The following is a 16,243-nucleotide window of genomic DNA, read 5'->3' as shown; positions in this document are numbered from 1 at the left end:
TATGGTGAGCAGTGAGCTGAGATAAGGCGGTGCTTTACCTAGGAAAGACTTATAGATGACCTGGAGCCAGTTGGTTTGGCGACGAATATGAAGTGAGGGCCAGCCAACGAGAGCATACAGGTCGCAGTGGTGGGTAGTATATGGGGCTTTGGTGACAAAACGGATGGCACTGTGATGGACTGCATCCAATTTGCTAAGTAGATTGTTGGAGGATATTTTGTAAATGACATCGCCGAAGTCAAGGATCGGTAGGATAGTCAGTTTTACGAGGGTATGTTTGGCAGCATGAGTGAATGATGTTCATCTGCAGACATGCTTTCACAGCTCTCTGTATCTGAGGACAGAAAACCTCACAATAAACAGACTTCATTATACTCAAATTAGACCGCACTGAATATTATGTTACTATTATCTCTGGAACTACACAAAAGTATCCAGAATAGCCTCCTCTCTCACTTTGACAGTTGGGGCTGCTATCCTTTCACACTCCACCATGGCTGTTAGCTACCTACCTGCAGTGCCTTGCAAAATTATTCATCCCCCTTGGCATTTTTCCTATTTCTTGCATAACAACCTGTAATTTAAATGGATTTTTATTTGGATTTCATGTAATGGACAGACACAAAATAGTCCAAATTGGTGAAGTGAAATGAAAAATATTGCTTGTTTCAAAAAATTTTAAAATTTAAAAGTGGTGCGTGCATATGTATTCACCTCTTTGCTATGAAGTCCCTAAATAAGATCTGGCGCAACCAATTCCTTTAGAAGTTACATAATTAGTTAGATTGCACACAAGTGGACTTTATTTAAGTGTCACATGATCTCAGTATATATTTTTTTTATATATATATATATATATATATATATATATATATATATATATATATCTGAAAGGCCCCAGAGTCTGCAACACCACTAAGCAAGGGGAAGCGGCACCATGAAGACCAAGTTGCTCTCCAAACAGGTCAGGGACAAAGTTGTGGAGAAGTACAGATCAGGGTTGGGTTATAAAAAAATATCAGAAACTTTGAACATCCCACGGACCACCATTAAATCCATTTATAAAAAAATGGAAAGAATATGGCACCACAACAAACCTGCCAAGAGAGGGCTGCCCACCACAACTCACGGACCAGGCAAGGAGGCATTAATTAGAGGCAACAAAGAAACCAAAGATAAGCCTGAAGGAGCTGCAAAGCTCCACAGCGGAGATTTGAGTATCTGTCCATAGGACCACTTTAAGCCGTACACTCCACAGAGCTGGGCTTTACGGAAGAGTGACCAGAAAAAAGCCATTGCTTAACCTCTATGGGCTAGGTGGGACGCTTGCGTCCCACCTACGTAACAGCCACTGGCAGCCTGTGGCGCGATTTTCAAAACATTAAAAATCCTATTACTTCAATTTCTCAAACATATGACTATTTTACAGCTATTTAAAGACAAGACTCTCGTTAATCTAACCACACTGTCCGATTTCAAAAAGGCTTTACAACGAAAGCAAAACATTAGATTATGTCAGCAGAGTACCAAGCCAGAAATAATCAGACACCCATTTTTCAAGCCAGCATATAATGTCACCAAAACCCAGAAGACAGCTAAATGCAGCACTCACCTTTGATGATCTTCATCAGATGACAACCCTAGGACATTATGTTATACAATACATGCATGTTTTGTTCAATCAAGTTCATATTTATATCAAAAACCAGCTTTTTACATTAGCATGTGACGTTCAGAACTAGCATACCCCCCGCAAACTTCCGGGGAATTCGCTAACATTTTACTAAATTACTCACGATAAACGTTCACAAAAAGCATAACAATTATTTTAAGAATTATAGATACAGACCTCCTCTATGCACTCGATATGTCCGATTTTAAAATAGCTTTTGGTGAAAGCACATTTTGCAATATTCTAAGTACATAGCCCAGGCATCACGGGCTCGCTATTTAGACACCCGGCAAGTTTAGCACTCACCATAATCATATTTACTATTATAAAAGTTTGATTACCTTTTGTTGTCTTCGTCAGAATGCACACCCAGGACTTCTACTTCAATAACAAATGTTGGTTTGGTCCAAAATAATCCATCGTTATATCCGAATAGTGGCGTTTTGTTCGTGCGTTCCAGACACTATCCGAAATAGTAAAGAAGTGTCGCGCGCATGGCGCAATTCGTGACAATAAAATTCTAAATATTCCATTACCGTACTTCGAAGCATGTCAACCGCTGTTTAAAGTCAATTTTTACGCCATTTTTCTCGTAGAAAAGCGATAATATTCCGACAGGGAATCTCCTTTTCGGCAAACAGAGGAAAAAATCCCAAAGGCGGGGGCGGTTGGGTCACGCGCCTAAGCCCAGTGTCCCTTGATCGGCCACTTGAGAAAGGCGATAATGTGTTTCAGCCTGGGGCTGGAATGACGACATTCTGTTTTTTCCCGGGCTCTGAGCGCCTATGGACGACGTGGGAAGTGTCACGTTAGAGCAGAGATCCTTAGTAAATGATAGAGATGGAAAAGAAGTTCAAGAAATGGTCAGACAGGCCACTTCCTGTAAAGGAATCTCTCAGGTTTTGACCTGCCATTTGAGTTCTGTTATACTCACAGACACCATTCAAACAGTTTTAGAAAATTTAGGGTGTTTTCTATCCATATGTAATAAGTATATGCATATTCTAGTTACTGGGTAGGAGTGGTAAACAGATTAAATCGGGTATGTTTTTTATCCAGCCGTGTCAATACTGCCCCCTAGCCCTAACAGGTTAAAGAAAAAAACAAGCAAACAAGTTTGGTGTTCGCTAAAAGGCATGTGGGAGACTCCCCAAACATATGGAAGAAGGTACTCTGGTCAGATGAGACTAAAATTGAGCTTTTCGCCATCAAGGGAGACGCTATGTCTGGCGCAAACCCAAAACCTCACATCACCCCGAGAACACCATCCACACAGTGAAGCATGGTGGTGGCAGCATCATGCTGTGGGGATGTTTTTCATCTGCAGGGACTGGGAAACTGGTCAGAATTGAAGGAATGATGATGCTAAATACAGGGAAATTCTTGAGGAAAACCTGTTTCAGTCTTCCAGAGATTTGAGACTTGGATGGAGGTTCACCTTCCAGCGTCACAATGACCCTAAGCATACTGCTAAAGCAACACTCAAGTTGTTTAAGGGGAAACATTTAAATGTCTTGGAATGGCCTAGTCAAAGCCCAGACCTCAATCCAATTGAGAATCTGTGGTATGACTTAAAGATTGCTGTACACCAGCAGAACCCATCCAACTTGAAGGAGCTGGAGCAGTTTTGCCTTGAAGAATGGGCAAAAATCCCAGTGGCTAGATGTGCCAAGCTTATAGAGACATATCTCAAGAGACAACTGTAATTGTTGCAAAAGGTGGCTCTACAAAGTATTGACTTTGGGGCGGGGTGAATAGTTATGCACGCTCAAGTTGTTTTTTTGTCTTCTTTCTTGTTTGTTTCACAATGAACAAGATTTTGCATCTTCAAAGTGGTAGGCATGTAGTGTAAATCAAATGATATTATCAAGACACAATGCAAGACCCAGATACAGACACAGGAGGCAGATGGTTGGCATCTTACAACGTTTATTAATCCAAAAGGATTAATAAACGTTGTTTTTAATCACCAAATAAATCATTTTGCATCTTCAAAGTGGTAGTCATGTTGTGTAAATCAAATGATACAAACCCCCCCCAAAAATCTATTTTAATTCCAGGTTGTAAGGCAACAAAATAGGAAAAATGCCAAGGTGGGTGAATACTTTCGCAAGCCACTGTACAAATCCATTTGGTGTTAATTTTTTTACAGTGATAAATACATCAAGTTAGCTAGCTAATATGAAGTTAGGTTGTTGGTGATATTTAATTAATTTAGCTAGCTATCTATTAGAGGTTGACCGATTTTATGATTTTTCAACGCCAATACCGATTATTGGAGGACCAAAAAAGCCTATCGATTAATCGGCCGATATTTTTTATTTATTTGTAATAATGACAATTACAACAATACTGAATGAACACTTATTTTAACTAACATGAGTCTTCAATATTCCCAGGTAAGAAGTTTTAGGTTGTAGTTATTATAGGAATTATAGGACTATTTCTCTCTATACCATTTGTATTTCATATACCTTTGACTATTGGATGTTCTTATAGGCACTTTAGTATTGCCAGTGTAACAGTATTGCTTCCGTCCCTCTCCTCGCCCCTACCTGGGCTCGAACCAGGAACACATCGACAACAGCCACCCTCGTTTGAAACACTATTAGCGCGCACCCCGCTAACTAGCTAGCCATTTCACATCGGTTACACCAGCGTAATCTCGGGAGTTGATAGGCTTGAAGTCATAAACAGCTCAATGCTTGAAGTACACCGAAGAGCTGCTGGCAAAACGCACAAAGGTGCTGTTTGAATGAATGCTTACTAGCCTACTGCTGCCTACCATCGCTCAGTCAGACTGCTCTATCAACTATCAAATCATAGACTTAATTATAACATAATAACACACAGAAATACGAGCCTTTGGTCATTAATATGGTCGAATCCGGAAACTGTCATTTCGAAAACAAAACATTTATTCTTTCAGTGAAATACGGAACCGTTCCATATTTTATCTAACGGGTGGCATCCCTAAGTCTAAATATTGCTGTTACATTGCACAACCTTCAATGTTATGTCATAATTATGTACAATTCTGGCAAATTAATGACGGTCTTTGTTAGGAATAAATGGACTTCACACAGTTCGCACCGATCCAGGCAGCCCAAACTGCTGCATATACCCTAACTGCTTGCACGGAATGCAAGAGAAGTGACACAATTTCCCTACTTATAAGAAATTCATGTTAGCAGGCAATATTAACTAAATATGCAGGTTTAAAAATATATACTTGTGTATTGATAAAAAAAAAAGGCATTGGTGTTTATGGTTAGGTACACATTGGTGCAACGACAGCGCTGAATCATCACCTGTTTGGCGAAGTAGGCTGTGATTCGATGAGAAATTAACAGGCACTGCATCGATTATATGCAATGTAGGACACGCTAGATAAACTAGTAATATCATCAACCATGTGTAGTTAACTAGTGATTATGTTAAGATTGATTTGTTTTTTATAAGATAAGTTTAATGCTAGCTAGCAACTTACCTTGGCTTCTTGCTGCCCTCGCAGGCTCTTCGTGGAATGTAATTTAAGGCAGGGAGTTAGAGCGTTGGACTAGTAACCGGAAGGTTGCAAAAACGAATCCCCGAGCTGAGAAGATAAATATTTGTCATTCTGCCCCTGAACAAGGCAGTTAACCCACCGTTCCTAGGCCGTCATTGAAAATAGTTAAATAAAGGTGAAATTTAAAAACAATATATATCGGCCACAATCGGTGTCCAAAAATACCGATTTCCGATTGTTATATGAACTTGATATCGGCCCCAATTAATCGGCCATTCCGATTAATCGGTCGACCTCTACTATCTATACAGTATGTAAAGTTGGCTAGATAGCTAGCTCGCTACATTAGATGTTCACTGCACTGTAGCTAGTTAGCTAATAATCCATCGTTTTTTTAAACATTTTCCGAAATGTATTTACTTACTTGAATAGGTTCTCCCAGCCATATGAATGATTGGAAACAGGGCAGAAAAGTGTGTTTGTCACCAGAGTGTTTTAGAGCATATTACTATTTACCTGTGAGTAAATTCATGAAATGGAGAATGGATTAAACTTTTTATCCATTTAATAATCAGACCTTCTTACAAACTTGCTACTCCTAATTCTTGACGCTCAATCGAACGTGCTGCTATATGCTGCCAGCACTCCCACAAGTGAGCCACTGGGCGGCCTAAGCGACATGCGGTAATTTACCGTGTGCTAGTGTACACGAACCATAAGTCTCTGTTCTGCCTGCAGATAGTCAAGGAGTCTTCTTACAGTTTGACACATCCATTTGTTTCAAAATCCTCATGCCTCTTAGGCATGCAAAGCAGTTAAGGAAGATGCTGATCAGTTGAAAATGTAGCTGTGGGAATGAAGTGACCCATAGTTGCAGCATGGACATTTAAAGGGTTAGGCACTCATTGGAACGTCCGGGGTGACAAAAGGAACATTTCATATTTCCTGTATGGGAATTCTGGGATCCATATAATGGTTCCTGGTACATTTGGAATTTCAGGAATAGAGCTTGCCAGCTTGTAGTCCTAAAACCCAGAAATTAGTTACCTCTGGGTCATTCAGCTATCCCTATGGGAAAAATGACTGATGAATGGCGAAGGGTTTTGGAATAAACCCTGAAAATAAGGTCTAAGGTTAACACACGCTGAAGAGATCTTATACATTTTGTAAAATTTGATTTGATTCTGAGATAATACCAGTCAGTTAACATGGCCGTTTTGAATTATGAAGCCTTTAAGTGTTAAGTACATAAATTCTTCAAAATTCACAAAAAGTGACGTTAGCTGATGAAGGTTGTTATAGAACAAAACATTTAAGACCTCCTAATTCCGTCTTTATCACAGACCTTGTCCAATGAACCATGGTGTATTTAGTGCCTACAAAAAGACGCCATTACTGTTTCTCTCTATTGAGGGAGGATGTCATGTCTCATGGGCATAGATCTTGAGTGTCACTATTTTTGTCCAATACCTGGGCTGATCTTTATCATTCACCAAGTCAGCCTTTTGGCCTATGTTATGGCCCATTATCCCATTTCTAACTTGGTGAAGTCCCACTTTGGAACTCCCATTTACTGTGTAGCTTTGTTTCCTGAGGCTTGGTTGCAGGGTGTAACTCCAACAGCGGCAAGGTCTCCCAGGAATGCTAATGCTGTTTGGGAAGGCTTTAAGAATACTAAGCACTGTCAGTGCCACATTTTCCCTCTTGGGAAACCAATACTTTATGGCAGCTCTCACCAACATAAACACTCTTTCTCCTTTCCCCCCGGAGTTACTCATTTAGAGAATTAGGGAGGCTGTCTTGCATCTTTCCCCTTTCCCCAGCTGCAGTTGCAGCTATCCCGGTGAGAGGACTTCATCTCGCTCATAAATCCCCCAAGCGTCAAAAGCACTGTGATTAAAGTTCATGCATCTGTTCATGCATCAGCCCTGCACATTTCCACCTGTGGAATCAGTTAAGGATGCCTGTTGTGGCTCTGCCTGGGCCCAATAGTTTATAGGGGGGGGAAATTCCAAATGGGATCTCACAACCTCTTTTGCTTGAAAAGATGGGCCATCCAATTTTGGATGTTAATGGAGATTCAGTTGCAGAAGAATAACTGTTTGTGCCTCGTAAGAACGCTCATTCTAATTAGTTTAGACAATGTCTGTTTGCTGAACAATTTTGAGACCAATGACAGTGTGTATTTTCACCCTGCTGGAGCAATGTTATATTTTTTGCAACGTGGCTTTGATAATATATTGCTAGGCTATATCTCTGTTTTGATTGAAGCTATTCATACAGGCAGAGAGACAAATTACTTTGCATTTTTCTGTATGAGCTAAAGAATCACACATAACCAGAGTGACATGTCTAAAAGATTGAGTGTTTGACGGCATTAATGAAAGATGAGGAGCTACAGCCAGGCCCCTGCAGTCGCCTCTCATAGGTTTTCATTTTTTGTCATCCATTACGGATGCATGAACTACTCTCCCAGGATTAGAGGAGTGGGTGGGAGGGAGAATGAAAGCTGTTAGTCGCTCAATCATCTGAACCCTGCTGCTCAGTTGCGAGAGAGAGACTTCTAAGACAGTCATGTTAAATATGTGTACATCTCTTGAAATAATAGTATTATCATTTTACTGTGTACATGTATTTGTTACTGTTGCTACAGTATCAGTATTTTAGGGTGTTCACAGTTAGATTGTCTGCAGGGGGAACACAGTGGAATTGCCCGCTAACTGGAAGTTCTCTCATCGTGTGTGTGTGAAAAGACGGCCATTGTATTTGTGCCAGTGACACACTTTTGGGGCTTATGATGTATAAGCATATCTCTACTGTACAGTGCCTCAATTCAGAGAAGAGCTTTACTGGAGGCTATTTTAGAGCCAGCCCCTTCAGAAGCCATTACCATGCATGCTGCTATAATGGTCCAAGATGAACATTCCAGACATTACCCACAAGCGCTGCAGCTGTTAACCTTTGACCCCCGCGAAGATGTGGCACAGCTATAAACAATGTGCAATATGGAGTGCGCAGAGCCGTAGACCATTCACGTCCACAGACAAGACTGCACTCATGTCTATGGCACTGTGTTCCATGGGAACCCCTCAAAACGAGAAATTCTAGCCGCGCTACACAGTCGTTAGACCTGCCATTGCTACAGCAAACTGACAAAACACATCCGCTGAAAACAGCAGAGCGGGACCAGATAGTGTTTTTAGCATTTATAAAAATGTAAGTCATTGGTTATTAGCTGTATAGTCAATGTTTTTGCTTCATTTGCAGTCCAAGGGTAAGCCTTTTACCACCCAAGACTGTCCGGCGGTTCCCAGACCTTGTGTTGTTTAGGTGACGGAGCCCATGGAAATGTCCGCTTCCCTCCAAACAGGATCGAGACTAGACTACATAACATTTGAGGGAATGAATGTTTGAGGAACATTTCAGTATTATGCTTAGTTTTTCCCCTCCATTAGAGATTCTCGTTTACACCCTCTTTAGTTGTACCACTGCCAAAAAAGGTGTACTGTGTATTTTGTCCCCAGCCTCCCGAGTGATGCAGCCGACTAAGGCACTGCATCACAGTGCTTGAGGCATCACTACAGTCCCGGGTTCGATCCCAGGCTGTGTCACAGCTGGCCGTGACTGGGAGACCCATGAGGAGGCTCAATTGGCCCAGCGTCATCCGGGTTAGGGGAGGGTTTGGCCGGCCGGGATTTCCTTGTCCCATCGTGCTTTAGCGACTCCTTGTGGCGGGCCAAGTGCCTGCAAGCTGACTTCGGTCGCCGGTTGGACGGTGTTTCCTCCGACACATTGGTGCTGCTGGCTTCCGGGTTAAGCGAGCAGTGTGTCAAGAAGCAGTGGGGCTTGGCAGGGTCGTGTTTCGAAGGATGCATGGCTCTCGACCTTTGCCTCTCCCGAGTCCGTAGGGGAGTTGCAGCGATGTAACTACCAATTGGATAACATGAAATTGGGGAGAAAAAGTGGTGAAAGTACGTATGTATGTATGTATGTATGTATGTATGTATGTATGTATATACTGCTGAAAAAAATAATGGGGACACTTAAACAACACAATGTAACTCCAAGTCAATCACACTTCTGTGAAATCAAACTGTCCACTTAGGAAGAAACACTGATTGACAATACATTTCACATGCTGTTGTGCAAATGGAATAGACAACAGGTGGAAATTATAGGCAATCAGCAAGACACCCCCAATAAAGGAGTGGTTCTGCAGGTGGTAACCACAGACCACTTCTCAGTTCCTATGCTTCCTGGCTGATGTTTTGGTCACTTTTGAATGCCGGTGGTGCTTTCACTCTAGTGGTAGCATGAGACGGAGTCTACAACCCACACAAGTGGCTCAGGTAGTGCAGCTCATCCAGGATGGCACATCAATGCGAGCTGTGGCAAGAAGGTTTGCTGTGTCTGTCAGCGTAGTGTCCAGAGCATGGAGGCGCTACCAGGAGACAGGCCAGTACATCAGGAGACGTGGAGGAGGCCGTAGGAGGGCAACAACCCAGCAGCAGGACCGCTACCTCCGCCTTTGTGCAAGGAGGAGCAGGAGAAGCACTGCCAGAGCCCTGCAAAATGACCTCCAGCAGGCCACAAATGTGCATGTGTCTGCTCAAACGGTCAGAAACAGACTCCATGAGGGTGGTATGAGGGCCCGACGTCCACAGGTGGGGGTTGTGCTTACAGCCCAACACCGTGCAGGACGTTTGGCATTTGCCAGAGAACACCAAGATTGGCAAATTCGCCACTGGCGCCCTGTGCTCTTCACAGATGAAAGCAGGTTCACATTGAGCACGTGACAGAGTCTGGAGACGCCGTGGAGAACGTTCTGCTGCCTGCAACATCCTCCACCATGACCGGTTTGGCGGTGGGTCAGTCATGGTGTGGGGTGGCATTTCTTTGGGGGGCCGCACAGCCCTCCATGTGCTCTCCAGAGGTAGCCTGACTGCCATTAGGTACCGAGATGAGATCCTCAGACCCCTTGTGAGACCATATGCTGGTGCAGTTGGCCCTGGGTTCCTCGAAATGCTAGACCTCATGTGGCTGGAGTGTGTCAGCAGTTCCTGCAAGAGGAAGACATTGATGCTATGGACTGACCCGTCCGTTCCCCAGACCTGAATCCAATTGAGCACATCTGGGACATCATGTCTCGCTCCATCCACCAACGCCACATTGCACCACAGACTGTCCAGGAGTTGGCGGATGCTTTAGTCCAGGTCTGGGAGGAGATCCCTCAGGAGACCATCCGCCACCTCATCAGGACCATGCCCAGGCATTGTAGGGAGGTCATACAGGCACTTGGAGGCCACACACACTACTGAGCCTCCTTTTGACTTGTTTTAAGGACATTACATCAAAGTTGGATCAGCCTGTAGTGTGGTTTTCCACTTTTTAATTTTGAGTGTGACTCCAAATCCAGACCTCCATGGGTTGATAAATTGGATTTCCATTGATTTTATTTTTGTGTGATTTTGTTGTCAGCACATTCAACTATGTAAAGAAAAAAGTATTTAATAAGATTATTTATTTCATTCAGATCTAGGATGTGTTTAAGTGTTCCCTTTATTTTTTTGAGCAGTATACATACATACATACATACATACATACATGCATGCATGCATGCATGCATGCATACATACAGTACCAGTCAAAAGTTCAGACACCTACTTATTCAAGGGTTTTTCTTAATTTTTTATTATTTTCTACATTAGTAGAATAATAGTGAAGACATCAAAACTATGAAATAACAAATGGAATCATGTAATAACCAATAAAGTGTTAAACAAATCAACATATTTTCTATTTTAGATTCTTCAAAGTAGCCACCCTTTGCCTTCATGACAGCTTTGCACACTCTTGGCATTCTCTAAACCAGCTTCACCTGGGATGCTTTTCCAACAGTCTTGAAGGAGTTCCCACGTATGCTGAGCACTTAATGGCTGCTTTTCCTTCACTCTGCGGTCCAACTCATCCCAAACCATCTCGATTGGTCGGGTGATTGTGGAGGCCAGGTCATCTGATGCAGCACTCCATCACTCTCCTTCTTGGTCAAATAGCCCTTACACAGCATGGAGTTGTGTTGGGTTATTTTGTATTTTTTTAACCTTTTTTTAATAAGGCAAGTCAGTTAAGAACAAATTCTTCTTATTTTACAATGACCACCTACCCTCCCTTAACCCGGACAACGCTGGGCCAATTGTGCGGCACCCTATAGGACTCCCGATCACGGCTGGTCGGGATCGAACCAAGGTCTGTTGTGACACCTCTAGCACTGAGATGCAGTACCTTAGACCGCTGTGCCACTCGTAAGCCCTAAAGTAATTTCAAATGATAGTCCCACTAAGCGCAAACCAGATTGGATGGCGTATCGCTGCAGAATGCTGTGGTATCCATGCTGGTTAAGCGTGCCTTGAATTCTAAATAAATCACTGACAGTGTCACCACCCACACCTCCTCCTCCATGCTTCACAGTGGGAACTACACATGTGGAGATCATACGTTCACCTACTCTGCATCTCACAAAGACACGGCGGTTAGAACCAAAAATCTCAATTTTGGACTCATCAGACCAAAGGACAGATTTCTACCAGTCTAATGTCCATTGCTCATGTTTCTTTGCCCAAGCAAGTCTCTTCTTCTTATTGGTGTCCTTAAGTAGTGATTTCTTTGCAGCAAATCGACCATGAAGGCCTGATTGACACAGTCTCCTCTGAGCAGTTGATGTTGAGATGTGTCTGAGGCTGGTAACTCTATCCTCTGCAGCAGAGGTAACTCTGGGTCTTCCTTTCCTGTGGCTGTCCTCATGAGAGACAGTTTCATCATCGCGCTTGATGGTTTTTGCGACTGCACTTGAAGAAACTTTCAAAGTTCTTGACATTTTCTCGATTGATTGACCTTCATGTCTTAAAATAATGATGGACTCTCATTCTCTTTGCTTATTTGAGCTGTTCTTGCCATAATATGGACTTGGTTTTTTAACAAATTGGGCTATCTTCTGTATACCACCCCTACCTTGTCACAACACAAGTGATTGGCTCAAATGCATTAAGAAGGAAAGAAATTCCACAAATTAACTTTTAACAAGGCACACCTGTTAATTGAAATGCATTCCAGGTGACTACCTCATGAAGCTGGTTGAGAGAATGCCAAGAGTGTGCAAAGCTGTCATCAAGGCAAAGGGTGGCTATTTAAAGAATATAAAATATATTTAGATTTGTTTAACAGTTTTTTTTGGTTACCACATGATTCCATGTGTCATGTTTTAGGTTCTGGCCCAGCTAGGGCTGGTGAATGCCACTAATGCCCTCTCTGACAAAATAAGAATCGAAATAAGAAATTGATTTCACAATGCAGGGGAGCACTCTGGGATTTGAGGGAAAGGGATGCCAGGAATTGGGTTTCAGTCGGAGCCCTGTTAATATGTGGGAATGTAATAGTCCGTGGAACGCCGGCGTGCCTGCCTTTCTACTATAGCTCCAGTATTAATAGCAGTGTTTCAGTCTATTTGGGGGATACAACTGTGCCAATGCAAAGTGGGTCAACTGTATGGCCATCAGAACTCGGACTTTGACCCCTTGACATTATCTCCTGCCACCATCAACCTCTCCACTAGATCAAACCAACCACCTGAAGGAGAGTCTTAACAAATTATCTTAAGAGTATTATCAGGCTGTTGTTCCATACAAATGGTGGACTGAAACCTAGAAAGCAGAGCTATCTCTCTGTAACAGATTAATAGCAAAAAAATGACAGAGCGGAATTTTTATGCTATGGCCAAAAGTGGTACACTATACAGGGAATAGGGTGCCATTTGGGATGCAAGCTAACTCCCCTTCCATCTATAACATACTGTAGCTCTATTGCTTCTTTTCAAAGAAAACTGTATGGATTCCTAAAATAACTGGCGTTCTCTCGAGAAAACCTTGTGTTTCAGAAATAAATATGTGATTTGTTAAATACATTTAAGAATTGTGCAAGTACACCAGCGTTTCCCTATATTCATTTAGCAGTGGAAAATAATCCTAGGAAACACTATTGTAGCCTACTGACCAGTTATTACTGTAGTTTACATGTTTTTTTATGTTGCTCTCTCTAAAAAACTTGGTACTGTAGTCCAAAGTGATGAACTGTACTGTCCAAAGAAATGGATCTGAAACTGGGAAGGACCACATTGACTTGTCCGATAAACACTTTTTTTTTTCGCTTTAAAAAAAAATCAGTTTTTAAAGGTTGTACATTTCTAGATGTAGAACCTGGTTTTACTGTCCCAGAAGATGCAGACTGTCTGAAAGGATGCCTTTGAATTGGCCAGTTGAATAGGTTTTCAGTAGCAAATACCAAGTCCTCTTCATGCTTTCCTTTATCTGATCAAGGGCAGAGGAAGTGATTGAGGGAGAAAGTGAGCAAGAACGAGGGAAAGATAGAGGGAGGGGTGAATTTCCAATCTTCAGATCCTTTGCTCATCCTGGTAGAGGCCCTTCAGGACAGATATGGGCAGACAGGCACGTTACACAACAACACACACACACACACACACACACACACACACACACACACACACAACCTTATCAGCAGTCACTCAAAACCCTGAGGCATTCTAGGGGTGGAGGCAGAGGGCCGTAGAGGCAGCTTGGGGCATAACCAAATCTCTGTACCTTAACTATAGACAGAGCAGACTCCAAAATATTTTTTGACATCATCCTGTTGATTTCAGGTCAACTTAGAGTAAAACATTTTAAGGATTCTAATATAATACTTTGGTGTAATACTTGTTGAATTGATTTGTTATTGTGCCACTCAATGTAACCAAGACACTTCTGGAAAAGAGTCAGGCTATCACTGCTAAAATTAACCACCCTCAGATTTAGGATAAAAAACATACCCGATTTAATCTGGTTACCACTCCTACTCAGTAACTAGAATATGCATATACTTATTACATATGGATAGAAAACACCCTAAATTTTCTAAAACTGTTTGAATGGTGTCTGTGAGTATAACAGAACTCAAATGGCAGGTCAAAACCTGAGAGATTCCTTTACAGGAAGTGGCCTGTCTGACCATTTCTGGAACTTCTTTGCCATCTCTATCATTTACTAAGGATCTCTGCTCTAACGTGACACTTCCCACGTCGTCCATAGGCTCTCAGAGCCCGGGAAAAAAGAGAATGTCGTCATTCCAGCCACAGGCTGAAACACATTATCGCCTTTCTCAAGTGGCCCATCAAGAGACACTAGCTTATGCGCGTGACCCCGACCGCCCCGCCTTTGGGATTTTTTTCCTCTGTTTGCCGAAAAGGAGATTCCCTGTCGGAATATTATCGCTTTTCTACGAGAAAAATGACGTAAAAATTGATTTTAAACAGCGGTTGACATGCTTCGACGTACGGCAATGGAATACTTTGAATTTTATTGTCAGGAATTGCGCCAAGCGCGACACTTCTTTACTATTTCGGATAGTGTCTGGAACGCATACGAACAAAACGCTGCTATTCGGATATAACGATGGATTATTTTGGACCAAACCAACATTTGTTATTGAAGTAGCAGTCCTGGGTGTGCATTCTGACGAAGACCACAAAAGGTAATCAAACTTTTATAATAGTAAATATGATTATGGTGAGTGCTAAACTTGCCGGGTGTCTAAATAGCGAGCCCGTGATGCCTGGGCTATGTACTTAGAATATTGCAAAATGTGCTTTCACCAAAAAGCTATTTTAAAATCGGACATATCGAGTGCATAGAGGAGGTCTGTATCTATAATTCTTAAAATAATTGTTATGCTTTTTGTGAACGTTTATCGTGAGTAATTTAGTAAAATGTTAGCGAATTCCCCGTAAGTTTGCGGGGGGTATGCTAGTTCTGAACGTCACATGCTAATGTAAAAAGCTGGTTTTTGATATAAATATGAACTTGATTGAACAAAACATGCATGTATTGTATAACATAATGTCCTAGGGTTGTCATCTGATGAAGATCATCAAAGGTGAGTGCTGCATTTAGCTGTCTTCTGGGTTTTGGTGACATTATATGCTGGCTTGAAAAATGGGTGTCTGATTATTTCTGGCTTGGTACTCTGCTGACATAATCTAATGTTTTGCTTTCGTTGTAAAGCCTTTTTGAAATCGGACAGTGTGGTTAGATTAACGAGAGTCTTATCTTTAAATGGCTGTAAAATAGTCATATGTTTGAGAAATTGAAGTAATAGGATTTTGAAGATTTTGAAAATCGCGCCACAGGCTGGCAGTGGCTGTTACGTAGGTGGGACGAATTCGTCCCGCCGGTCCCATAGAGGATAAATAACGAAGTGCGCGCCACAAGACTACAGTCAAAATGAGAGCCACCTTGAAAAACTACAATTACTAAGTCATTTTTCAAAAAACAAGCATGACACCCTTTCTAAAGACTGTTGACATCTAGTGGAAGCCCTAGGAACTGCAATCTGGGAGGTATTCCTTTGAATCTCCCATAAACAAGTATTTGAATGGGTAGTGACCTAAAAAAAAAAAAAATCCGGATGAGTTCTCCTCGGGTTTTCGCCTTCCATATGAGTTCTGTTATACTCAGACATTTTAACAGTTTTAGAAACGTCAGTGTTTTCTATCCAATACTACCAATTATATGCATATCCTAGCTTCTGGGCCTGAGTAAGAGGCAGTTTACTTTGAGCACGTCATTCATCTGAATTTCCGAATACTGCCCCCTAGCCATAAAAAGCAGTCACTTTATACAATGCCACTCTAAATAATGCCACTTTAATAATGTTTACATATACCATCTATTGCACCTTGCCCATGCCGCTCGGCCATTGCTCATCCATATACATACATGTACATATTCTCATTCACCCCTTTAGATTTGTGGGTATTAGGTAGTTGTTGGGGAATTGTTAGATGACTTGTTAGATATTACTGCACTGTCGGAACTCGAAGCACAAGCATTTCGCTACTCTCGCATTAACATCTGCTAACCATGTGTATGTGACAAATAACATTTGATTTGAAATGGCTAATATATCCTGTTAGGGCTAGGGGGCAGTATTTGCACGGCTGGATATTTTTTTTTTAC

General features: G+C 42.0%; 1 protein-coding gene across 4 annotated transcripts in view; it reads left to right on the top strand.

Annotated features, from left to right (window-relative positions):
* Window positions 1-16,243, top strand: part of daam2 (dishevelled associated activator of morphogenesis 2) — a 247,030-nt gene that overhangs the window by 66,896 nt on the left and 163,891 nt on the right. The gene's annotated exons all lie outside the window — the stretch shown is intronic.

This window comes from Salmo salar, chromosome ssa11, assembly GCF_905237065.1.
Source record: "Salmo salar chromosome ssa11, Ssal_v3.1, whole genome shotgun sequence".
Taxonomy (NCBI): Eukaryota; Metazoa; Chordata; class Actinopteri; order Salmoniformes; family Salmonidae; genus Salmo; species Salmo salar.
The sequence above is the reverse complement of the archived record's forward strand: the minus strand, read 5'-3'. Positions and strand labels throughout refer to the sequence as shown.